This window comes from Sminthopsis crassicaudata, chromosome 1 (assembly GCF_048593235.1).
Source record: "Sminthopsis crassicaudata isolate SCR6 chromosome 1, ASM4859323v1, whole genome shotgun sequence".
NCBI lineage: Eukaryota > Metazoa > Chordata > Mammalia > Dasyuromorphia > Dasyuridae > Sminthopsis > Sminthopsis crassicaudata.
In genome coordinates, this window is record NC_133617.1 from 408400901 (window position 1) to 408422975 (window position 22075).

General features: G+C 34.3%; 1 protein-coding gene across 2 annotated transcripts in view; it reads right to left on the bottom strand.

The window, feature by feature from the left end:
* Nucleotides 1–22075, bottom strand: part of LOC141550000 (guanine nucleotide-binding protein G(q) subunit alpha) — a 396434-nt gene that overhangs the window by 262486 nt on the left and 111873 nt on the right. The window contains exon 1 of one of the 2 annotated variants that reach the window (XM_074280107.1): nt 3050–3135. The exons of the other annotated variant lie outside the window; for it this stretch is intronic. The gene's annotated coding sequence lies outside the window, so the exon portion shown is untranslated. Of the gene's footprint in view, nt 1–3049; nt 3136–22075 lie in introns of those variants that run through there. 2 annotated transcript variants of the gene reach the window in all.

A 22075-nucleotide genomic window follows, 5' to 3' on the forward strand; every position in this document is an offset into this window, starting at 1 on the left:
GGTTATTATGTATCTTTCAAGAAAAGAATGAAGGGAAGGGGGAAATAAAAGCAAAGATGATTCCAGTGTACTACAGGGCTGTTAAAATAAAGGAACTATGATACAAAGTTTGGCAGAGTTCTATATAGGTTTTACTTCATTTAGCCATGGATGCAAGAAGCAATAATTTTGTCACAGCAAAGTAAATGACTCATGGAATCTTCAATATTCAATCCCAGCTGGATTCCATCTTCCAGCTATAAAATTATATAAGTCTCTGAGAACTTCCTTATTTACTGACTTGTACAATTCACTACTCCAACATGTAGACTATTCTTTTATTCAAAGCTAGATCATAAAATCTTTGAGAATGAGAATCAATCCTATCTTAGGCTTCTATATTTCATTCAAAGCTGAACACATAAAAAAGCAGTCAATGGAAACTTGCCTACATATTATCAAACTACTAAAGAATAAAGGCATACACAGATATTTTCTATTCTATCTGCCAGGCATCCTCTTGCATTCTTAAAAATGTAACAAATTTAGTTTAACAAATAGTTTAATATTTGAAGTTCAAAAGCAAGTTTCTTTCAAGGATCTGGTAGTTTAACACTCTTCCCATGACCTCTTTAACTTAACTTTGATTATATTGAACTTTCCCCTGATCAAACTTAGATTTTGTTGGAGCAAATAAAAAAGAAAATGACAAAACTTGGGAGATATATGGATTCTTAGTCCTCTTACAAAAGCTCTGCAGCCAGTCTGAAGTCTGAGATCTTTGATAATTTTCTGAAGAAGTATAATGTACAAGATCAATTTATATTTTAGTGTTATGTGAGTTGGATATCATCTGTGCCTTCAGTGATCTTGTTTTTTATTTCATTGGTTTTTTTTTTTTTTACTGAAAAAAAAAAAAAAAAGAAAGCAATTTGCTGTCTCCAAAATAAATATGATGTTTCCTGAAATAGTATTTATGATGCAAATGTATTTATGGCTAGAATCTGTGTGAAAAGTATTAAGGAGAAGACAAAGCATTTCTAATAGTTTAGAATTTTGAAAAGAATAAAGTAAGAAAAAAAAAAAATTAAAGGACCTCTAGAACCACCTATCTGCAGAGATTATCCCACATGGCTGGATTGCTTTCCCTCCTCTACCTCTGCCTTTTAAACTCTCAAGTTCCCTTCCTTCAAGGTTCATGTCATGTGCAACTCCGAGGAAAAGTCTTGCTCCCATTTGTTAGTGATACCACCTCTCCCTCAAGGGTGCTTTATATACTTTGATAGTACTTAAACTCACCTATATATATATTTTTTTTTCTTCTCTTTGATAAAATGAATGTTTCTTATGGGCAACTGTTTGGTTTCTATCTTTTTTTTTCTTAAATCACCAACATCTATGATAGTATACTAGATGTTTGTTGTTGTTTTTACAGATGAATGAAAAATGCTAAGCAAGTAGAAGAATTCAGCACCCTTTTTTCTGTTAATCAAAGTTTTTTACCATGGAGAAAAATATGTTCAACTTTAGAAATTGGTGAATTAAGTTCAGTATATTTTTCTTTTACTGAGCAGAACAATATTTTCATTTATTTTTACAATCTGTTCATGATGAACAGAAGACATTATTTAGCACAACATGAAAAGCAGCGGTTCCTATGTCAGATAAAACCAATTATGTTTCCTCAGCTGACATACAAAGTTTAATGAGACTTCCATTATGCTTTATCTTCAAAAGAAAGTAGAACTTTCCACTAGTAGCAAGTTTTGTGGATTGGGTTATGTCTAATCTCTCAAAGCAAAGGGCAATGAAAGGCACCAATAACTCTAGTGCCACAAAGGGAATATTAAACTAATGTTCCCCATGCCTTTGTGAAAATGAAATAGATCAAACTAATTTACATAAAATGGAGAAAGAAACACACCTTGTTTCCAAAATTGCACATTTCTGCCATAAAATTGTCAAATAACTTTAAAAGGCAAAGCAAACACACACTCGGGGAAAGTCCAATAAAAACTAATGCATCCTTTCAGGCAAATTTCTTTGGAAAGCAAGGCATAGCTTTCCCCAGGGAAATCATATGTATCTCCAAGTTCTGAGGTTTAACACCTCTGCCTTCTCTAATTCAACCCTAATTGAAGCACCTAGTAATAATGCTATACAATAATCACTTCATCTGGAGAGAAACTTTTATCTAAAGTACCTAACTGCTTTGGAAAGAAGTTGGATTCTTTGTTTTTTTTCTTCCACTCATCCTCCCAGGACAAAGCAGTAAAATCTTCAGCAACCCCCTTAAGGGAACATGATGTAATGAAAAAAGGAATCTGGGCTAGGATGAAGAAGACCTAGGTATAATCCTGACACAATCATTTTTTTGCCTCTGATTTTGGTCAAGTCACAATTTCTCAGTGCCTCTCTTTCCTCACCTGTAAAATGGGGAAAATGATGCAGGACATGTTATGAAAATCAAATAAGAAAATGTATGTGAAAATCCTTTGAAAACTTTAAAATGCTATATAAACATAAGTCATTATTCAGCACTTTTCCATTAGAACAAAATATCAGTTTTAAAAATGAAGATAGTTTGGGTTTTTTAATCACTTGATGTTATTAGATTACTGTGAAAAATATAATAATATAATATAAAAAATATAAAAATATAAATATCTCCAATTTGCAAAAGGAAAGGAAAAAAAGTTTCCCAAGACACTTCCTAGAGAAGCATCAAGTAGTAATAAGACTCAGAAGCTAGTTTAGTCTTCAACTCCCTTGTAAGTATTACAATAAATTGCATGTCAGTTTAAAAACAGATTAGGAACAAAATCTATCAGGATTATAAATCACATACTGAACTTTAATTAAGCTCACTAAGTTTATTCCACTAGAATAAAGATGGCAAAATTGTAGTATAAACTCTTAGCAATTCCAAAGTCCAAACCAGGATTATATCTAATTTCCCCTCAAGTTTCACCTGTACTGAGTACAAAGGAAAATTTTAATCAGAAATTTTCTTTCCTATTCCAAAAAACCTTTAAAAAATAAAAAATGTATATAAAATTCCACAGATCACCTGCTTTTACTAATCTGTTTTTCTTTTTTCTCTAAGCAGTCTGCTTTCTCTGCATTATCCTACAAAAAGGCCACCATTCTTTGTTTGGGACATCACAGTGTGCTACCATGGAAATAACTGTGATATCACCAATTTGGCATTCAAACTGCCATATTGGGTCAAATGGAAAGAAATAGGTTTTGACATGGCATATGAAGATCAACTGAAAGAATGGGTGGTTTTAGACTTGACAAGACTAAGGGCAACCAAATAGTATTTGAAGGATTATCATATGAGCAGCAAGATTGTACAGTGAATCAGATCCTGGACCTAGTTTCAGGAAGACCTAATTTCAAATCTTACTCTAGATACTTAATGACTATACAATCGAGGGCAAGTCATTTAAACCTTTCTGCCTCAGTTTCTTCATGTGTAAATGAAAATCCTAACACCACATTCTTCTCAGGGATATTGTGAGAATCAAAAAGAAAAAATATTCCTTTTCCTTTTTTTTCCTCAGCCCTTTCATGTTATTCATAATATCAGCCCTTTTTCTTTGTTTTTCTCCCTCATTTCCTTTTTTTCCCCTCTCCCTAAGACAACAAACATTCTAATATAAGATATACAATATAATATGATATAATATAATATAATATAAGGTATACAATACAATCATTTTAAACATAGTTTCTTAGTAATGGTGTTATTATAAAAGTAATATAACAAAAGGAAAAAAAGAAAGAAAAAAGCAAAATAAAAGTAAAATAAAAAGTGTATTTTGATTTGCATTCAGTCTCCACAGTTCTTTCTCAAGATATGGAGGGCATTTTCCATTTCAAGTCTATTGGAATTGTCTTGAATCACTATGTTTCTGAGAAGAGTTAAATCTATGATAATTGATCATTACCCAGTACTGCTGTTATTATATATAATGCTCTCCTGGTTCTACTCATTTCACTCAGCATCAATTCATATAAATCTTTCCAGGTTTTTCTGAAATCCTCCTACTTATTTTTTCTTATAGGACAATAGTATTCCATTACATCCACATCCCACAACTTGTTCAGCCACTCCCCAGTTGATGGAGATCCCATCAATTTTCAATTCCTTGTCACCACAAAAAGAGCTACTACAAACATATTTGCACATGTGGGTCCTTTCCTCTTTTTATGCTCTCTTTGGGAATACAGAATTTCTAATGTCATTTCTGGATCAAAGGGTCTAAGTTTTATAGACCTTTGGAGGGATAAAATATTTATAAAGTGCTTTGTAAACCTTGAAGTGCAGTGCTAGCTATCATTCTTGGATTTGTTTTGTTCTTCAAAGTAGATGACATGGATAGAAATTACAAAGAAGCAATTTTAATTCATACATGGAAATAACTTTCTAAAAGCTACAATTTAACAAGAATAATATAGACTCCTTCTGGAGATATTAAGTTCTACAATACTGAAGATATATGATACCATAGGCGGAATTCATCCTTAGTTCAAGGCTGCTTTTACATAAAAGGATCTTAACTTAAGAGTTTGTCTTGAGAAAAATCTGTTTTCAACTTCAATATATATATATATTTCAATATAGTTGGTTTCTTTTATCATTCCATGTATTTTATATTATATTTTAAAAGTTCATTACTCTGAGAAAGGGTCCATAGGCTTTCTTAAAATTCCAAAAAAGTGCTTATGATACAAAATAAGGTTACCAACCATTGCCCCAACTGATCTCTGAAATCAGATAATAATTGATTTTAACAAGACGAAAAATATCCCAATATATTATGTTAGATAATATGTTAGGTTAAAAAATTTAAAGACAATCATTCCTACCCATCTCATACTTTAATACTATGACTATAAAAGTCAATTAATATTATTTGGCCAAACACATAATGAGCTTTGTTCTTCCTCTTCATTCTAATGGAATGAACTGAAGCAAGTCAATAGTCTATGTTGAAAGATTTTTGTTCCCCCAGTTCAAGTGGTTCTTTTGGATAGGTAATTTTTTGCAACATTATCCCTTCTGTTACAAAATTTTCCCTTCCTTCTCTCTACCCCCTCCCCTAGATGGCAGGCATTCCCATACATATTAAATATGTTATAGTATATCCTAGGTACAATATATGTGCAGAACCGAATTTTGTTGTTGTTGTTGCAAAGGAAGAATTGGATTCAGAAGGTAAAAATAATCTAGGGAGAAAAACAAAAAAATGCTAATAGTTTGCACTCATTTCCCAGTGTTCCTTCTCTGGGTGTAGATGATTCTGTCCATCATTGATCAATTGGAATTGGATTAGCTCTTCTCTATGTTAAAGATATCCACTTCTCTCAGAATACATCCTCATACAGTATCATTGTTGAAGTGTATAATGATCTCCTAGTTCTGCTCATTTCACTCAGCATCAGTTGATGTAAGTCTCTCCAAGCCTCTCTGTACTCATGCTGTTGGTCATTTCTTAAAGAAGAGTAATATTCCATAACATTCATATACCATAATTTACCCAGCCATTCTCCAATTGATGGGCATCCATTAATTTTCCAGTTTCTAGCCACTACAAAAAGAGCTGCCACAAACATTTTGGCACATATAGGTCCCTTTCCCTTCTTTAGTATTTCCTTGGGATACAAGCCCAGTAGTAGCACTGGATCAAAAGGTATGCACAGTTTGATAACTTTTGGGGCATAATTCCAAATTGTTCTCCAGAATGGTTAGATTCTTTCACAACTCCACTAACAATGCATCAGTGTCCCAGTTTTCTCACATCCTCTCCAACATTCATCATTATTTATTCCTGTCATCTCAGCCAATCTGACAGTGTGTAATGCTATCTCAGAGTTGTCTTAATTTGCATTTCTCTGATCAGTAGTGATTTGGAACACTCTTTCATATGAGTGGAAATGTTTCAATTTCATCATCTGAAAATTGTCTGTTCATATCCTTTGACCATTTATCAACTGGAAAATGGCTTAATTTCTTATAGAGTCAATTCTCTGTATATTTTGGAGATGAGGCCTTTATCAGAACCTCTAACTATAAAAATCTTTTCCCAATTTGTTACTTCACTTCTAATCTTATTTGTATTAGATTTGTTTGTACAAAAGGTTTTTATTTTGATGTAATCAAAATTTTCTATTTTGTGATCAATAATGATCTCTAGTTCTCCTTTGGTCACAAATTCCTTCCTCCTCCACAAGTCTGAGAGGTAAACTATCCTATGTTCCTCTAATTTATTTATGATCTCATTCTTTATGACTAAATCATGGACCCATTTTGATCTTATCTTAGTATGTGGTGTTAAGTGTGGGTCCATGCCTAGTTTCTGCCATACTAATTTCCAGTTTTCCCAGCAGTTTTTGTCAAATAATGAATTCTTATCCCAAAAGTTGGGATCTTGGGTTTTGTCAAGCACTAGATTGCTATTTTTATTCACTATCTTGTCCTATGAACCTAACCTGTTCCACTGATCAACTAGTCTATTTCTTAGCCAATACCAAATGGTTTTGGTGACTGCTGCTTTATAATATAGTTCTATATCAGGTACAGCTAGGCCACCTTCATTTGATTTTTTTTTTTCATTACTTCTCTTGAAATTCTCGATCTTTTGTTCTTCCATATGAATTTTGTTGTTATTTTTTCTAGGTCATTAAAATAGTTTCTTGGGAGTCTGATTGGTATAACACTAAATAAATAGATTAGTTTAGGGAGTATTGTCATCTTGATTATATTCTCTCACCCTATCCAAGAGCACTTAATGTCTTTCCAATTATTTAAATCTGACTTTATTTTTGTGGCAAGTGTTTTGTAATTTTGCTCATATAATTCCCGACTTTCCTTATTTTATACTATCGACCGTTATTTTATTTTTTTTCTTTTTCTGAGGCTGGGGTTAAGTGACTTGCCCAGGGTCACACAGCTAGGAAGAGTTAAGTGTCTGAGACCACATTTGAACTCGGGTCCTCCTGAATTCAGGGCTGGTGCTCTATCCACAGCGCCACCTAGTTTCCCCTTGACAGTTATTTTGAATGGAATTTCTCTTTGTATCACTTGCTGTTGGATTGTGTTGGTATTATATAAAAATAGATTTATTTTGTATTCTGCAACTTTGCTAAAGTTCTGAATTATTTCCAATAGCTTTTTAGCTGAGTCTTTGGGGTTCTCTAACTATACCATCATGTCATCTGCAAAGAGTGATAGTATGATTTCCTCATTACCTACTCTAATTCCTTGAATCTCTTTCTCAGCTCTTATTGCTGAGGCTAGCGTTTCTAGTACAATATTGAATAGTAATGGTGATAGTGGGCAACCTTGTTTCACTCCTGATCTTACTGGGAAAGGTTCCAGTTTATTGCCATTACATATGATGTTTACTGACGGTTTTAAATATATACTCATTATTTTATGGAATAGTCCATTTATTCCTATACTCTCAAATGTTTTTTAGTAGGAATGAATGTTGGATTTTATCAAATGCTTTTTCTGCATCTATTGAGATGATCATATGGTTTTTGTTAATTTGGTTATTGATATGGTCGATTATGCTAATAGTTTTCCTAATATTGAACCAGCCCTGCATTCCTGGTCTAAATCCCTCTTGGTCATAATGTATTATCCTGGGGATGATTTTCTGTAGTCTTTTTGTGAATATTTTATTTAAGATTTTAGCATCAATATTCATTAGGGAGATTGGTCTATAATTTTCTTTCTCTGTTTTCAGCCTACCTGGTTTAGGTATCAATACCATGTCTGTGTCATAAAAGGAATTTGGTAGGACTCCTTAAATCCCTATTTTTTCAAATAGTTTATATAGCATTGGAGTTAGTTGTTCTTTAAATGTTTGGTAGAATTCACATGTAAATCCATCTGGTCCTGGGAATTTTTTCTTAGGGAGTTGGTTACTAGCTTGTTCTATTTATTTTTCTGAAGTGGGACTATTTAGATTATTTACTTCTTCCTCTGTTAATCTGGGCAAGCTATATTTTTGAAGGTATTTTTCCATTTCATTTAAGTTATCGAATTTATTGGCATAAAGTTGGGCAAATTAGCTCCTAACTATTGTTCTAATTTCCTCTTCATTAGTGGTGAGTTCTCCCTTTTCATTTTTAAAACTATCAATTTATTTTTCCTCTTTCCTTTTTTTAATCATATTTACTAAGGGTTTGTCTATTTTGTTGGTTTTTTTCATAGAACCAACTCTTAGTTGTATTAATTAGTTCAATGGTTTTTTAACTTTCAATTTTATTAATCTCACCTTTTATTTTTAGAATTTCAATTTCGTATTTCTCTGGGGGGTTTTAATTTGTTCCTTTTCTAGCATTTTTAGTTGTAAGCCCAATTCATTGACCTTCTCTTTCTCTATTTTATGCAAGTAGGCCTTTAGAGATATAAAACTTCCCCTTATTACTGCTTTGGCTGTATCCCACACATTTTGGTATGATGTCTCATTATTGTCATTTTCTTGGGTGAAGTTATTAATTGTGTCTATGATTTGCTGTTTCACCCAATCATCATTCTTTAGTATGAGATTATTTAGTTTCCAATTATTTTTTGGTCTATTTTCCCCTGGCTTTTTATTGAATGTAATTTTCATTGCATTGTGATCTGAAAAAGATGCATTTACTATTTCTGCCTTACTGCATTTGATTTTGAGGTTTTTATGTCCTAGTATATGATCAATTTTTGTATAGGTTCCATGAACTAATGAGAAGAAAGTGTACTCCTTTCTGCCTCCATTTAGCTTTCACCAAAGATCTATCATATCAAACTTTTCTAGTATTCTATTTACCTCTTTGACTTCTTTCTTATTCATTTTGTGGTTTAATTTATCTAATTCTGAGAGGGCAAGGTTGAGATCTCCCACTATTATAGTTTTGCTGTCTATTTCTTTTTGCAGCTCTCTTAATTTCTTAATTTAGATGCTGAACCATTTAGTGAGTATATGTTTAATATTATACTGCTTCATTATCTATGCTACCCTTTAGCAATATATATAATGCCCTTCCTTATCTCTTTTAATTAGATGAATTTTTGTTTTTGCTTGATCTGAGATGAGGATGGCTACCCAGGCTTTTTTTGGCTTTGCCTGAAGCATAGTAGATCCTGCTCCACTCTTTTGCTTTTAGTTTGAATGTATCACCCTGTTTCAGGTGTGTTTCCTGTAAACAACATATAGTAGGATTCTGACTTTTAATCCAGTCTGCTAACTACTTCCTCTTTATAAGAGAGTTTACACCATTCACATTTATGGTTAGAATGACTAATTCTATATTGCTTGCCATCCTGTTAACCCCTGCTTATGCTTTTCTCCTTTCCTTCCCTCTTACCCCCCCTACCCAGTATTAAACTTGTGAACACCACTTGCTTTTTCACAGCCCTTCCTTTTTAGTATCCCTCCCCCACCTTAAAGTTCCTCTTCCTATTTTACCCCTTTTTCTCACAATTTCTGTATTGCCTTCCCCTTAGCTTACTCCTTCCCTCTCACTTTTCAATGAAGTGGAAAAAGTTTCATCATAAATCGAATATGCCAATTGATACACACTATGTTCATCCCCCTCCTTTCTTTCTCTCAGATATAATAGGTTACCTTTGCCTCTTCATGAGATATAGTACCACCACTTTACCCTTTTTTATGATATATTGTCCTTTCCACCTCTGGTTTCTAGGACAAATTATACATGTGTTCTTTACATATCTTTATGGCAGAAATATAGTTCTCAAGATTTCTTTTTACCTTTTTAGAAATCTCTTGAGTTCTGTATTTGAAGATCAAACATTTTGTGTAGATCTGTTTTTTTCATCGAGAATAGATGGAATTCATTTATTTCGTTAAATGTCTATCTTTTTCCCTGGAAAAGGATGCTCATTTTTGCTGGGTAAATTATTGTTGACTGCATACCAAGTTCCTTAGCCTTTCAGAATATCATATTCCAGGCCCTTCGTTCCTTTAATGTGGACGCTGCTAGATCCTGGGTTATCCTTATTGTGTCTCCTCCATCTCTGAATTGCTTTTTTCTAGCAGCTTCCAATATTTTTTCCTTCATCTGATGATTCTTGAACTTGGCCATTATATTTCTTGGCATTTTGATTTTAGGGTCCCTTTCAGTAGGTGATTGATGAATTTTTTCAATGTCTAATTTACCCGCTGTTTCCAAAACGTCTGGGCTGTTCTCTTTGATAATTTCCTGGAAAATAGTGTCCAGGCTCTTTTTTTCCTCACTTTTTTCAGGGAGTCTGATTATTCTCAAATTGTCTCTCCTGGATTTGTTTTCCATGTCTGTTGTCTTTCCAATAAGGTACTTGACATTCTTTTCAATTGTTTTGTTTTTCTGGTTTTGCTTGACTACTTCTTGGTTTCTCCTTGAGTCATTCATTTCTACTTGTTCAAGTATGTATTTCAATGATGTCTTTTCTTCACTCACTTTTTTTATATCTTTTTGTAATTGTCCAATTGAGTTTTTAAGTGAGTGTTTTTCTTCTATGGAATTTTTTTCCCATTTCATCCATTTTATTTTTTAGAGAGCTATTTTCTTTTCCCAACTGACTAATTTTATTTCTCAATGATTTGTTTTCTTTATCCACTCTGTCTTTAAATGCCTGGGATGACTTCTCCAGACTCTCTTGCCAAGCTTCCCTTTCCTTTTCCCATTTCTCTTCTAGCTCTTTTGTGAGAGCCTTTTTGATTTCCTCTATGAGAGTTTTGTGTATTGAGAAGCAGATCATATCTCCCTTAAGGGATTCCTCTGGAGACAGTCTGCTTTTAGTCTCCTCAGGGTTTGAAGTCTGCTCTCTATCCATACAGAAGCTGTCAATGATTAGAGCCCTTTTAAATTTTTTTGTTCATTTTGTCAGAGTGGAAATCATTGACCAGAGAAACAATTGGTTTGTTTCGGGGGGGAGGTGGGAAATGGGGCTGGATGGTGTTAGCAGGCTTCTTCTACAGACTGTGGGAGACAGCAGTGAGGCACTAGCAGGACAGTGATGGCTGTGCTGTCTGTGCTCTGAGGCTCTAAGAACACAATGAGTCACTCCGGGTGGGGGTGGGGGTGGCCCGGTCAAAGAGACACTAGCTTTCTGGGGGTTTTATTCTTTACCTCTGGTGTAGACACCTTCTCTGCTGCTCCTGGCTTGCTGCCAAGACAGAGTATCCACTCTGGGGTAAAAGTCTTTTTGCAGAAACGGCAGAGATCGTACCCCTCCCCCTCTGGTCTGAGCTGTGTGAGCTGCCTGTCTCGCTCTGGCTTGCCTGCCCTCAGTCTGCGCCCACTCTGTTCGTCCCCTCCCCCAAGCAAACACAAACCTTTTCTGGCAAATTTCAAGGATATCTTCTGTTGGTAATTATTTGTGAGTTTTTTTTCTGGTCAAGCATTAATTCTGAGGCTTGTCATGAAGTAAGTTCTGAGAGAAAACACGGAGCTCAAGCAGCTGTCTGCCTTCACACCGCCATCTTGGCCGGAAGTCCAGGAAGTTTCTATTAATATTTTATATTGATCTACTACTATGCTAGAATTCTGTACCTTCTCCTTGCTTACCATCACATCTGGACTTCAACATGCTCCCTCTCAGATCTAACTGATAAGAGTAGGTATAAATTCCTCTTGGGAACAATTTAAGTTTGAGATAAAAATAAATAAATAAATAAACACTAATAGAATTTTTAAAAGGTCTAATACTAATTTGATTATTAGATACTTATTTCAATGTGTAAATTCAAGTGTGAGAACAATACTTTTTAAAAAAATTATGAGATAATCAGATAGGTACTTAACATTAAATACGTTTTGCCATGAGTTATTTAAAAGGGATTTATGAAATATCTATTGCATGTGTATCAGAGGTACAGAAAGATGTACATAAAACAAAAGAAACTATCTCTGCCCTTTAACAAATACCTTTTTTAAAAAGTCCTCTATATAAGCCATTGCTGAATTCACTTTTCTATGAGATGAGTCAAAATAGGATTTTATTTTAAAATTTCAGTCTTAATCTTACTCCAATAGGAAAACTTTCTTTTAGTTAATTTTATTTGAAGCTCTGGGTTCCTCAGTATGCCATTTGTAAAATAGGGATAATGCTTCATGTCCCTTCATTGGTAGGTTTGGAAGCAATAAATGTGTGAAGAACAGCTCTAGGATAAAAGGGTCTGGGATTTCATCAGCTTTCTATCCACCAATATACATGCATGATAAAGGCCGCTGTGTACCAACCCATTCCTTCTGAACATAAATGACTTTAGTAGAGAAATTTTAAAGCACATAAAGATTATAAGACCTAACCTCAGACAGAGAGAGGTGAAATGGTTTACCTAGGCTACACTGCTTCTGTTAGAGGCAGATAATGAATCTAGGTCTTCCTGACTGAGAGAGTCTAATACTCTTTACATGATATGATACTATCTTTATACCTTTAGTTTAGTGAATAGTTTAGTGAAATATAAATTACACAAGACCCAGAACCAGAAAACAATGGCTCTTCTCTTTCCTAGTCACATGGCTCAACAAGTCACTTAACAAGTATCAGCTTCCTTTTCTATAAAATATGAACAATATCTGCCTTTCCTAGCTTACAGGATAAATATAAAAATCATGTGAAATAATGCATGTTAAAGTACTTCATAAATTCAAATGTACATTTATAATAAAGTACTTTAATTCAAAAATTAATGTCACACTAATCTTCTACTAACATTATTTTATCAGTTCAAGTATTCTAAATGAATTTATGAGTGTGAATGTCACATACATTTCAAATCCAAATTTTAGAATTACATTTTCTAAAAGTCCTTTCAAAAATCTTAATATTAACCAATACTACCACAGGATAGAAACTGGCTTATATTAGACTCCCTAAAAGATAGTTACAAATCAAATCAAGAAGAAGAAAAATAGTCAACAAATATTGACCAAAAATACCCTTTTCCACATTTGACAAGAGATTATTTTATCTGTGTATATGAACTTTTGATAACAAAAACAATACATCTTTAATATTAAGAAAAGTTCAAACAGAGAAAACGTTACTCCTCACAGTTGATTTCCATTGTCATGGGATAGTTTACCAAAATTCTCCAAATATTCCTACTTGAAAATAGATAGCATTGTGTTGATTGCATCAAGTCTCATAACATTATAGGAACTCCTCAATGAGATCTTCAGTCACTCAAATGAGACTAACCTAGCAAATCACAGAGGAAAAACAAAGTGGATAAAGAATGCACTTTGCCCATAGATATAATGGAATCCCGTACATAAGGTAGCCACTTTATTAGTCCATTAGTGTATGTATCATATATGGGAACTTAAAAAATAATAAAGATGAACCAATAATTGAATATTTAGATGAAAGTGAACTGCATTAAAGAAATTGAACACACTTGTAATGATCCTAGTCAGAGCCTCAGTATACAGACATGAAAAACCCCAACCTTTTTAACATCAATTTTCCCCAATGATGTCATATCACAGCAGATCACAAAATATTAACATTTTACAAGAATCAAAATTACAGTTAATTCAAAATCCATGGGAACTGGAAGGCAGGGTGGGGTAAATAAACTCCATCACATTATATCAACAATGATTCTTTCAAAAGAACCACATAGTTTCTTCATTAGGAATTCTCCCTATGATTAAAATTACAGGACCAATTAAAAGAAAAAATTTCTCCATTGATGAAGATTATTGAACACAGGCAGAATTCAAATTCAGGTCTTTCAAATTCATTGTATCACATGAACAAGTCACTTAGTTACTTTCAGCTTTGACTTCCTCATCCATAAAATGGAGACAATAGCATGAGGAGCAAATGATACATATAGAGTAATTTGTACCTTAAAGAGTCACATAAATATAGCTTTTACATTATTATCATTATTATTTTTTGGATTTTAGGAAATTTTTTTGGAATTTTTTGGAAACTATAATATATGTAATACTGACTTGCAACCATAATGTATCATTAGGCAAATAGATAAATGGCAAAGCAAGAGAGCCAATCACGGGTCAAGAAGATAGGAAAGAGAAGGACTGCCCATTGGAGGACTGCCCATCTAACAATATACACGGAATATTCAAAGTCTTAGAGAAAAGCCTCCAAAGTTTTGAGTATCCATGTGAAGCCTCCATGGGAAGATTATAAACAGAAATAACACAGGATGAGAAGCTATGGTGAGTATAATCTTCTCCAATAAAGATAGCAGAGTAACATAATAAGTAGAAAGTTGAACTTAGAGTCAAGACAAATTGCAATTCAAAAACTGCCTCAATCATTTATTGTCTAATCCTAAGTAGGTAACTCACTTTTTGTTAGCTTTAGTGTCCTCTGTAAAATCAGGATAACAATAGCAGCCAATTCACAACACTATGAGGATCAAATGAGACAGCATGTATGAAGCACTTTGATAACTATTATCATTATAGGATTGTTGTTCAGTCCTTTTCAGTCATGTCTGACTCTTTGTGATCCTATTTGGTGTTTTCTTGGGAAAAATACTGGAGTGGTTTGTCATTTCCTTTTCCAGCTTATTTTATAGATAAGGATACTGAGGCAAACAGGGTTAAGTGACATGCCTAGGATCACATAGCTAGTAAGTGTCTAAAAGCCACTTTTGAACTCAGGAACAAGAGTCTCCCAGATTCCAGGCCTGGCATTCAATCCACTGTACAAACTAGCTGCCCCATTAGTAGAGGGAGCACTCACTAATAATATATGGTAAATTCTATGGTACTGTCCAGTGCAAAACATGGGCAAACAAACTTATAATGAAGCCGAGAAATACTTTAGCTGTTATTTACTGTTTGCTAAAATATTAACAGAAATGACTGAAATCGTCTCTCTCTTTCAAGGTTAATGTGTCAGAACTTTTTTTTTTTTCTTGCTCTGACTCTTTACTGTGAACTGCCTAAAAAAAATAATTATCTTTTGAAAGAGACTGATAGGGGAGCAATAAGGGAATTAAACTGCTGTGGCAAGAGAAAAAGTAATGTTCTAATTAACCCTTCAAAGAAGCAATGGGTTCCATATATGATGCCAGAAGTATAATTCTAACAAATAAAGATAAGGGGAAAATTAGAGATTCTGTGTTTGGTCAGAATGAAAGCACAAAATGATACTTACTGAAGGAATATATGTTGGAAAAAAGGGTGACCAATTTTATTTAATATGTTTGGCTGCTGATTTAGAAGGGCATTAAAAGTCCTATTGTCTATGCAACATGCAAAGGTCTAAAGGACAGGTCATCTGCATATTAGGTATTGGGACAGTTAAATATAAAATCCAAATTGGATATAGGTCTAATTTTCCAAAATAAAAGAGTGGGCACTATGCACATATATACATATACATATATACACACATATATGTGTGTATGTGTATACATATGTGTATATGTAAGTGTAAATCTATAAATATACATTCCTATATACCAGTATATATACATTCTCATAACCACACACATACACACACACACACACACACACACACACACAACACAGTAGAACTTGGCCTGGAATCAGGAAAAATCATCTTTCTGAGTTCAAATCCAGTATCAGCCACTTATTAGCTATGTGATCCTGAGCAAATCATTTAGCCCTATTTGCTTCGGTTTTCCCATTTGTAAAATGAATTAGAGAAAGAAATGTCAAACCACTCTAGTATCTCTGCCAAGAAAACCTCAAATGGGGTCATGAAGAGTCAGATATGACTGAAAAAAATTACTGAACTGAACACATCCACACATTTGTACATACAAACTCTTTTCCCACTTCTAAGCAAAAAGGATGCCAATGAACATTAAAATCCTAGCATATTACTAATTCTCTGCTAGAGATTTTTTACCAGTACCATACAACCTAGGGAGAAGGGCATTAGGAAATCATTTAGCTCTCACTTCCCAAAAAGAAAAAAAAAAATTTAAGCTGCAGAGAACCAGTAAGAATGGAACTCTTATGAAAAGACAAATTAATATAAATGAAAACACAAAACAGTTGAGTTTTTTTGTGATTAATCTGACAGAAGCTTGCAGCAGAGTTTATTAATTCACATATAGTAGTTGCTATTTAACACAGAAAAAAGGAAAACCTACCTGGAAATATCAAATAATGACATGAACAATTCTTGAGCACTTTAAATGTCAGCTTGTGGCTTATTTTTTAATTTAAACTCTGTCCTTCCAATTTGTTTTGCTTAATTTCCATGTGTTCCCAGCATACTGAAAGGTGTGACAAGCAGTAATAAGAATAATAACATACTCCATCACATCACTTCCTTTCTCTTCTTCCTTTTCCTTTCCAGCTACTTTTGATACACTCTAATGGTTAAAGTGAGATAGCCGTCTGAATAAAATTTTAATAGAAAAGATTCTTTTTTACACACTCTTCGGGTAAGTGATGTCTGAAAATACTGCTTTCTAACATAACAAATGGAATGTTGTGTAATTATAATGACTAAGTTTGGTCTCAGAAAAGAAATGAGAAAATGTAACTCTCTCCTTTCTCTGCAAGAACAGGAGACTGTGTCATCCAACTAGCATTTATTATCGTGTTAGGCACTGTGCTGGGTACTAAGGGTGTGCACATGTGCCCCACCCACCCACACACAGGGTAAAAGACAATCTTCCTAGACATTGCACACTCAGATTAAGCTTTGTAATGGATAGTTTTGCTGAAGATCTCCCCCCACCCCAAACCTTCTTTTACAAGAAAATGTTCATTGGTTAGAAGAAGGGAAATAATTATATTGGTATGTTATGTTGTATCATATATAATATCACATCATATTATACAGTGAAAACTGTATTCAGAAATTATTTTTAAATGGTATCAACATAAATTTAGAATCTAAAAACAAAAGTAAAGAAAATATTGCTTTCTTTCTGAAAAGAGTATACACTCTTTCCATTGAAGAATGGTACCTAGAAATTCATAACTGTGGAGAGGAAGGCCGGGGGTGGGGAGGAAAGCTCCAGTTTTAGTACTAAATTTGTTCCTGTAAAAGAAGGAACTGTACAAGGCCATATTGATGCTTTTTTTATTTTTGGCCTGGTTGCACACGTTATGATTTCCTACCATTTAACTGATAAAAAGGAACTGAAATCAATTACCCTTTTAATTTAGGACTAGCCTCTTGTCTTGCTCAATGGCCCATAGAATAGATCTAACAAAAGAGAAACATAAAAGGGGGGGGGCGCAAATCTAATACTAAAACCTGTTAAGAATTCTCAAATTCTTTGTAACACCTGAGATTCTGTGACGGTAGTGGACCCAAAAATGGAAATATCACAGTATTAGCCCTAGGGATTCTTCCTGAACTGATCTGAGTACTTGCATACTTCTATACCAATATACACACATGCCCCACACTAGTAAAAGGATGTTGGTCGGCAAAAGAGATTTTGGTATAAAGAGAATGATGATAGCAATTGTGTTTATGGGCAAGCTTTTCTCAAAAAGGTTCTATATTCAAAGAGAAGGGCGAAATGGCTAGGCAACAGCATCTAATGAAAGTTGTGCATCATGCAGGCTGCATAAAGGCTTGAACCAATAAAGAAAATAATTGAGAAGCAAAGGGTAGAATGCATATCATTATAACAAATAACAACAACAAAAAAAAAAAATGGAAACAATGAATCACTGTACTTTGTAAAGTTAAGTAATATCCCCAATTACAGAATTAATTCCTTACGGGGGTAAAATCATCATTATTATAGACTGACACACTAACTGGCATGTAAATTTTATAGCTTGAGATCCTCACTTTTTCCTCACCTTAAAATGGCACCAGAAGCTTTGTCTTCTACTTCATAGAATTGTAGCGCTAAATTAAATCTGGAAAGGACATTATGTAGTCTATCTAGTCTAACCTCTTCATTTCAGAGATTAGAAAAATGATACCCAAAGGAGTTAAGTAATTGTCTAAAATCATACAGGCAAGAAACAAGACTGGGCATTGAACTGACTGAATTCAATCCACTGTCCTTTCCAATACATCAAGCTGTATTCCAAAGCATACCTTCTTACCCAAGTATCAATTCAAAATGGTTCATTAGCCCAAACAGTGTTATTAATACTATCTTACCATGTCACAGTAATATGATCAAAATTAGCAAGCCTAAGGTCTTATTCTCTCGGTACATTACTTTTCTCAAAAAAAGGACTAAGGTCCTTGGTCATGGTATTTACTGAGCACTTAGTATGAATGAGGCTGCAAAAAGCACCTATGGGGAATAAAAATATTGTACTTTGTGGAATGTCCCATTATCCAGAGTTCCAAAACACTACTTCACTTAGGGAAAGGAAACAGATCTAAATTAACCTGCCACTTGACCATGTTGCTATGCATTCTCTCTCTAATCTTCACCGACTACAGCCTTGTCACCAAGAGATTAAGCACACAGTGTTTACCAAAGTCTAGCTGTGGCCCATTTCAGGTTATGAATTTGATACTTGGAGCACCTACTCAGAAATGTAACAACCACTGCAGGGAAGGAGACTTAGATATACTCCAAAAACTCCTCCTAGACTGCAGACAATTTACATCTGATGTGAATAAAAAGTGCTACCAAAGGTGATGGGTTTCCTTTCCTTTAAATTTGGAATTCTTGTGTCAGAGACTGGATAATCACTTATTGATAATGTTATTATAGATATTTCTTGAGGGGTATGGTTTGTACAGAGGTCCTTCACAGCACTGGGAGGGAACCTCAAGGATAGATTCTATGACTCAAGAGAGAGGAAGGGTTTTAACAAGAAGAGAAAAAGGAATTATATTTTATGGGGAAGGAAGAGCATGAACAAAGGTACAAAGGTGGGAGAACATAAGAGATGGTTGGAGAATAGCAAGCAGCTAGGTGGAGTTGGAATGTAAGTGAAATAATGCAGTTGGAAATAAGTCTGAACAGGTGGGTTCACAGACTTTTAAACTTAGTAGTCTCCTTCTTCTCCAATACCTCCTCCACACAGCTATCAAAGTAATCTTCTTAAGTCTTAAGTCTAACTATGCTACTCTCCTGCTTTAAATACTTTATAGCCTCCCAGGATCTCTATAATAAAACCCAAACTCCTCACACAGGCAATAAAGATCTTTCACAAGCTGATTCTGACCTACCTTCCTGGTCTTGTTTCATATTATTATTTCCCTTGTACAATGCTACCCTCTACTCAAACTGGTTTTCTAGTTGTGCTCAGAATTCTTTACCACATTTCCAGCACTGTCCTATAATAATACTTAGTCTTTATCTCTGCCTATTGGAATTCTTATCTTCTTTCAAAAGCTATTATGGTTTGGTTTCACTTTCTGTATGAATTCTAAACTCCATCACTTCTAATTAGTATTTTCTCTCTGCTCAAATTACACCAAATTGTAGATAGGTCATATATCCTTTCTTCTTCATAGGCTATAACCCTCTTAAAGGCAGAGATCTTTGATTTTTGTCTTCTAATCTCTAGAATCTTGCATGAGGCTTCCATCTAATAGTCACTTACTAAATCTTTGTTGAATTATTATACTAAATTGTTACTACATTATAATAGAAGCTCATTGGGAATGTTCTTTATAGTTGATTCCCCAGTGCCTAGCATAAAGAGGAATCAAGTGTAGATGGTCAACAAATATTTGAACAAAACAAACTAGGATTGAGGAGAAAGAATGGAACTGGAAATTCAGATTTGGAAGTAATCTGTAGCTAGATGAAAATGACAACTTGTTAATGGAACCATTTCTGCCCTCGTGAGGCTAGATCTACTTAGAAGGCAATAAGCAAGTGAGGAAAGATACTCCCCCCCCTGCCCTGACTGCTGGCCAGGAGTTAAAGGCAGACAACTGCAGCATCAATAGATAATGAGAGTCAGACAGATAGAGAGGAGGATTCCACTGAATGTTGGAATACTTACTCTAACCTTAGTTGTCACTAGCATAAAGGGAAAACTGGCATGGTGGTACACTCCCATTACAGCACTTGTCTGATTCTCAGGCATGTTCCCATCTCCAATTCTTCCCTCCTTGTCCCAGCAAGCAAAAAGAAGAGAGTATCACAGCAATACAAAAGTTCCTGAAAGAATCCCTTTTCTGCAACCCAATATGTAGCCCGACATATTGGGTATTTCATCATGACAAACTTTTGAATTGTGAGGGGGTTATCCATGTACCCGAATATGAACTAGTTGGCAGCAGTTCAGTCTCCCTTTCCTAAGTAAAAGTTTCTTAGAAATGGAGAGTGAGGGCTACAATAAAAACTATTCTGGGCTATTTCATTTCAGTGTTTACTGAAGAAAAGACATACATTTCTTCAGTCACTAGGCTCTGATGGTTGGAAGGATGCTGAAAAACATCAAGGAATCCTGTCATCCTCACCAAGTCTCCCATGGAATTCAACAGAAAGTTGGCTGATAAGATCTCTAAAAGGAGAAAGTGTTAAATAAAAGAATCAAGGAAAAGAAAAATAAAGATAAAGAAAAATATATAAATTATGGATTAAAAAAAAGACTAAGTGCCAACAGTAGCTACCCCCAGTGGTCAGCTCTGTTGTTTTCAGGAAAGATCCTATGAAGCACTGTCCTATCCAATGATCTTTTTAAGCCCTCCTTATTAATACAAAGAAAGTAGGATTTACGGGCTAACATGTGAAAAGCAATTCTGTCATTTTCAGTCTAGGAAACACTGAAGAAGTCAGTGAACCTCAATGAGCCTGTCTTCTTCTATACTACCCATTTCTACTTCTTGACTCGGCTTTTGCCAATTGTGGATTGGAGGCAGCTCAGACTTACTCTGAAGAGCTCTGAAGAGCTTGTTAAATTTTCAATGTGAACATTTTGACCCAGGAAATCAAGACTTGATTGATTGTTTTCTTAATTGTCTAGACCAGGGATAGGCAAACTATGGCCTGTCAAGCTCTCTGAGTTAAAAACAGTTTTTATATTTTAATATGATAAAACTTTATTTAAAAAATATAAAAACCATTCACAAGCCCTATTAAAAGAGGCAAGAGCTATATTTGATCCCTGATAATTTGATGATCCCTTGTCTAGACTTAAGAAGGTGATGGAGAAAATATTATTGCTATATATTATCAACCCTTCCCCAAGCAAATCAAATAAAATATGCAACTGACTTTAGTAAAATGACAAGGAAATAGACTGTGTAGATCTTCCTGAGTTCCTAGCCATATTTCCAACTATCTGATGGGCAGCTCCAACATCCAAGAGTATGTCACTCAAACTCAACATGCTAAAAATCACAATAGGCATCTTTAGGACCCTAACCTCACAACCAGCTTTTTCTTTCTGCTTTTATTATTTCAAATTCCCTCTCATAGTCATCATGAATCAAAACCTCCTACTTGATTATAAATTCACTGAGAACAAATATTCTCTTGCTCATATTTATATTTCCACAGAGCCTTGTAAATAAAGGTATTTTAAATATATTTGTTGAATTGAACTAAAAAAAAGATACAAAGTAGTAGAAAAGACTTGAAAATAAGTAGTAATGACTTTCATTTGTGTAGTGCTATAAAGGTGTACAGAGCATATTTCTCATGATGCTATAAATAGTAAAGATATACCCCATTTTTCAGATAAAGAACACTGAGTATCAGAGAGGTAAAGTGAATTGCCCAATTAAAGTCACACAATTAGTAAGCAGCAGAATTAGATTCAAACCCAGGTATTTTGTTAAAAATTTACTGCTCTTTCCATGACCCCATAGTGCTTTTCCTATAATAAACCGAAGGCAAGTTTTGTTTTTGTTTTTTTAATCCCACCTTGTATTTTTTACCATTGGGTTCTGCTTACTCCCTCTGGGTTTGTTTATCTGGATATTTTTATATATGAAATCTAGGTCAAGGTGCCCTCCAAATGTTCCTCATGTGGCTTTTCTTGAAAGCTCAAAATGAACTGTAAATTTATTAAGAAAGAGAAAAAAATGTTCACAATATGAAGGAAGCTTTTTAGCAGTGTTTAATTACCTAGGTTAGGTAAGCTGCATTTTTAGGAAGTAAAATGGAAACTGGATCCCTTTAAGAAAAGAAAATGGATGCCCTAGGATTTCCAGGGATGATCT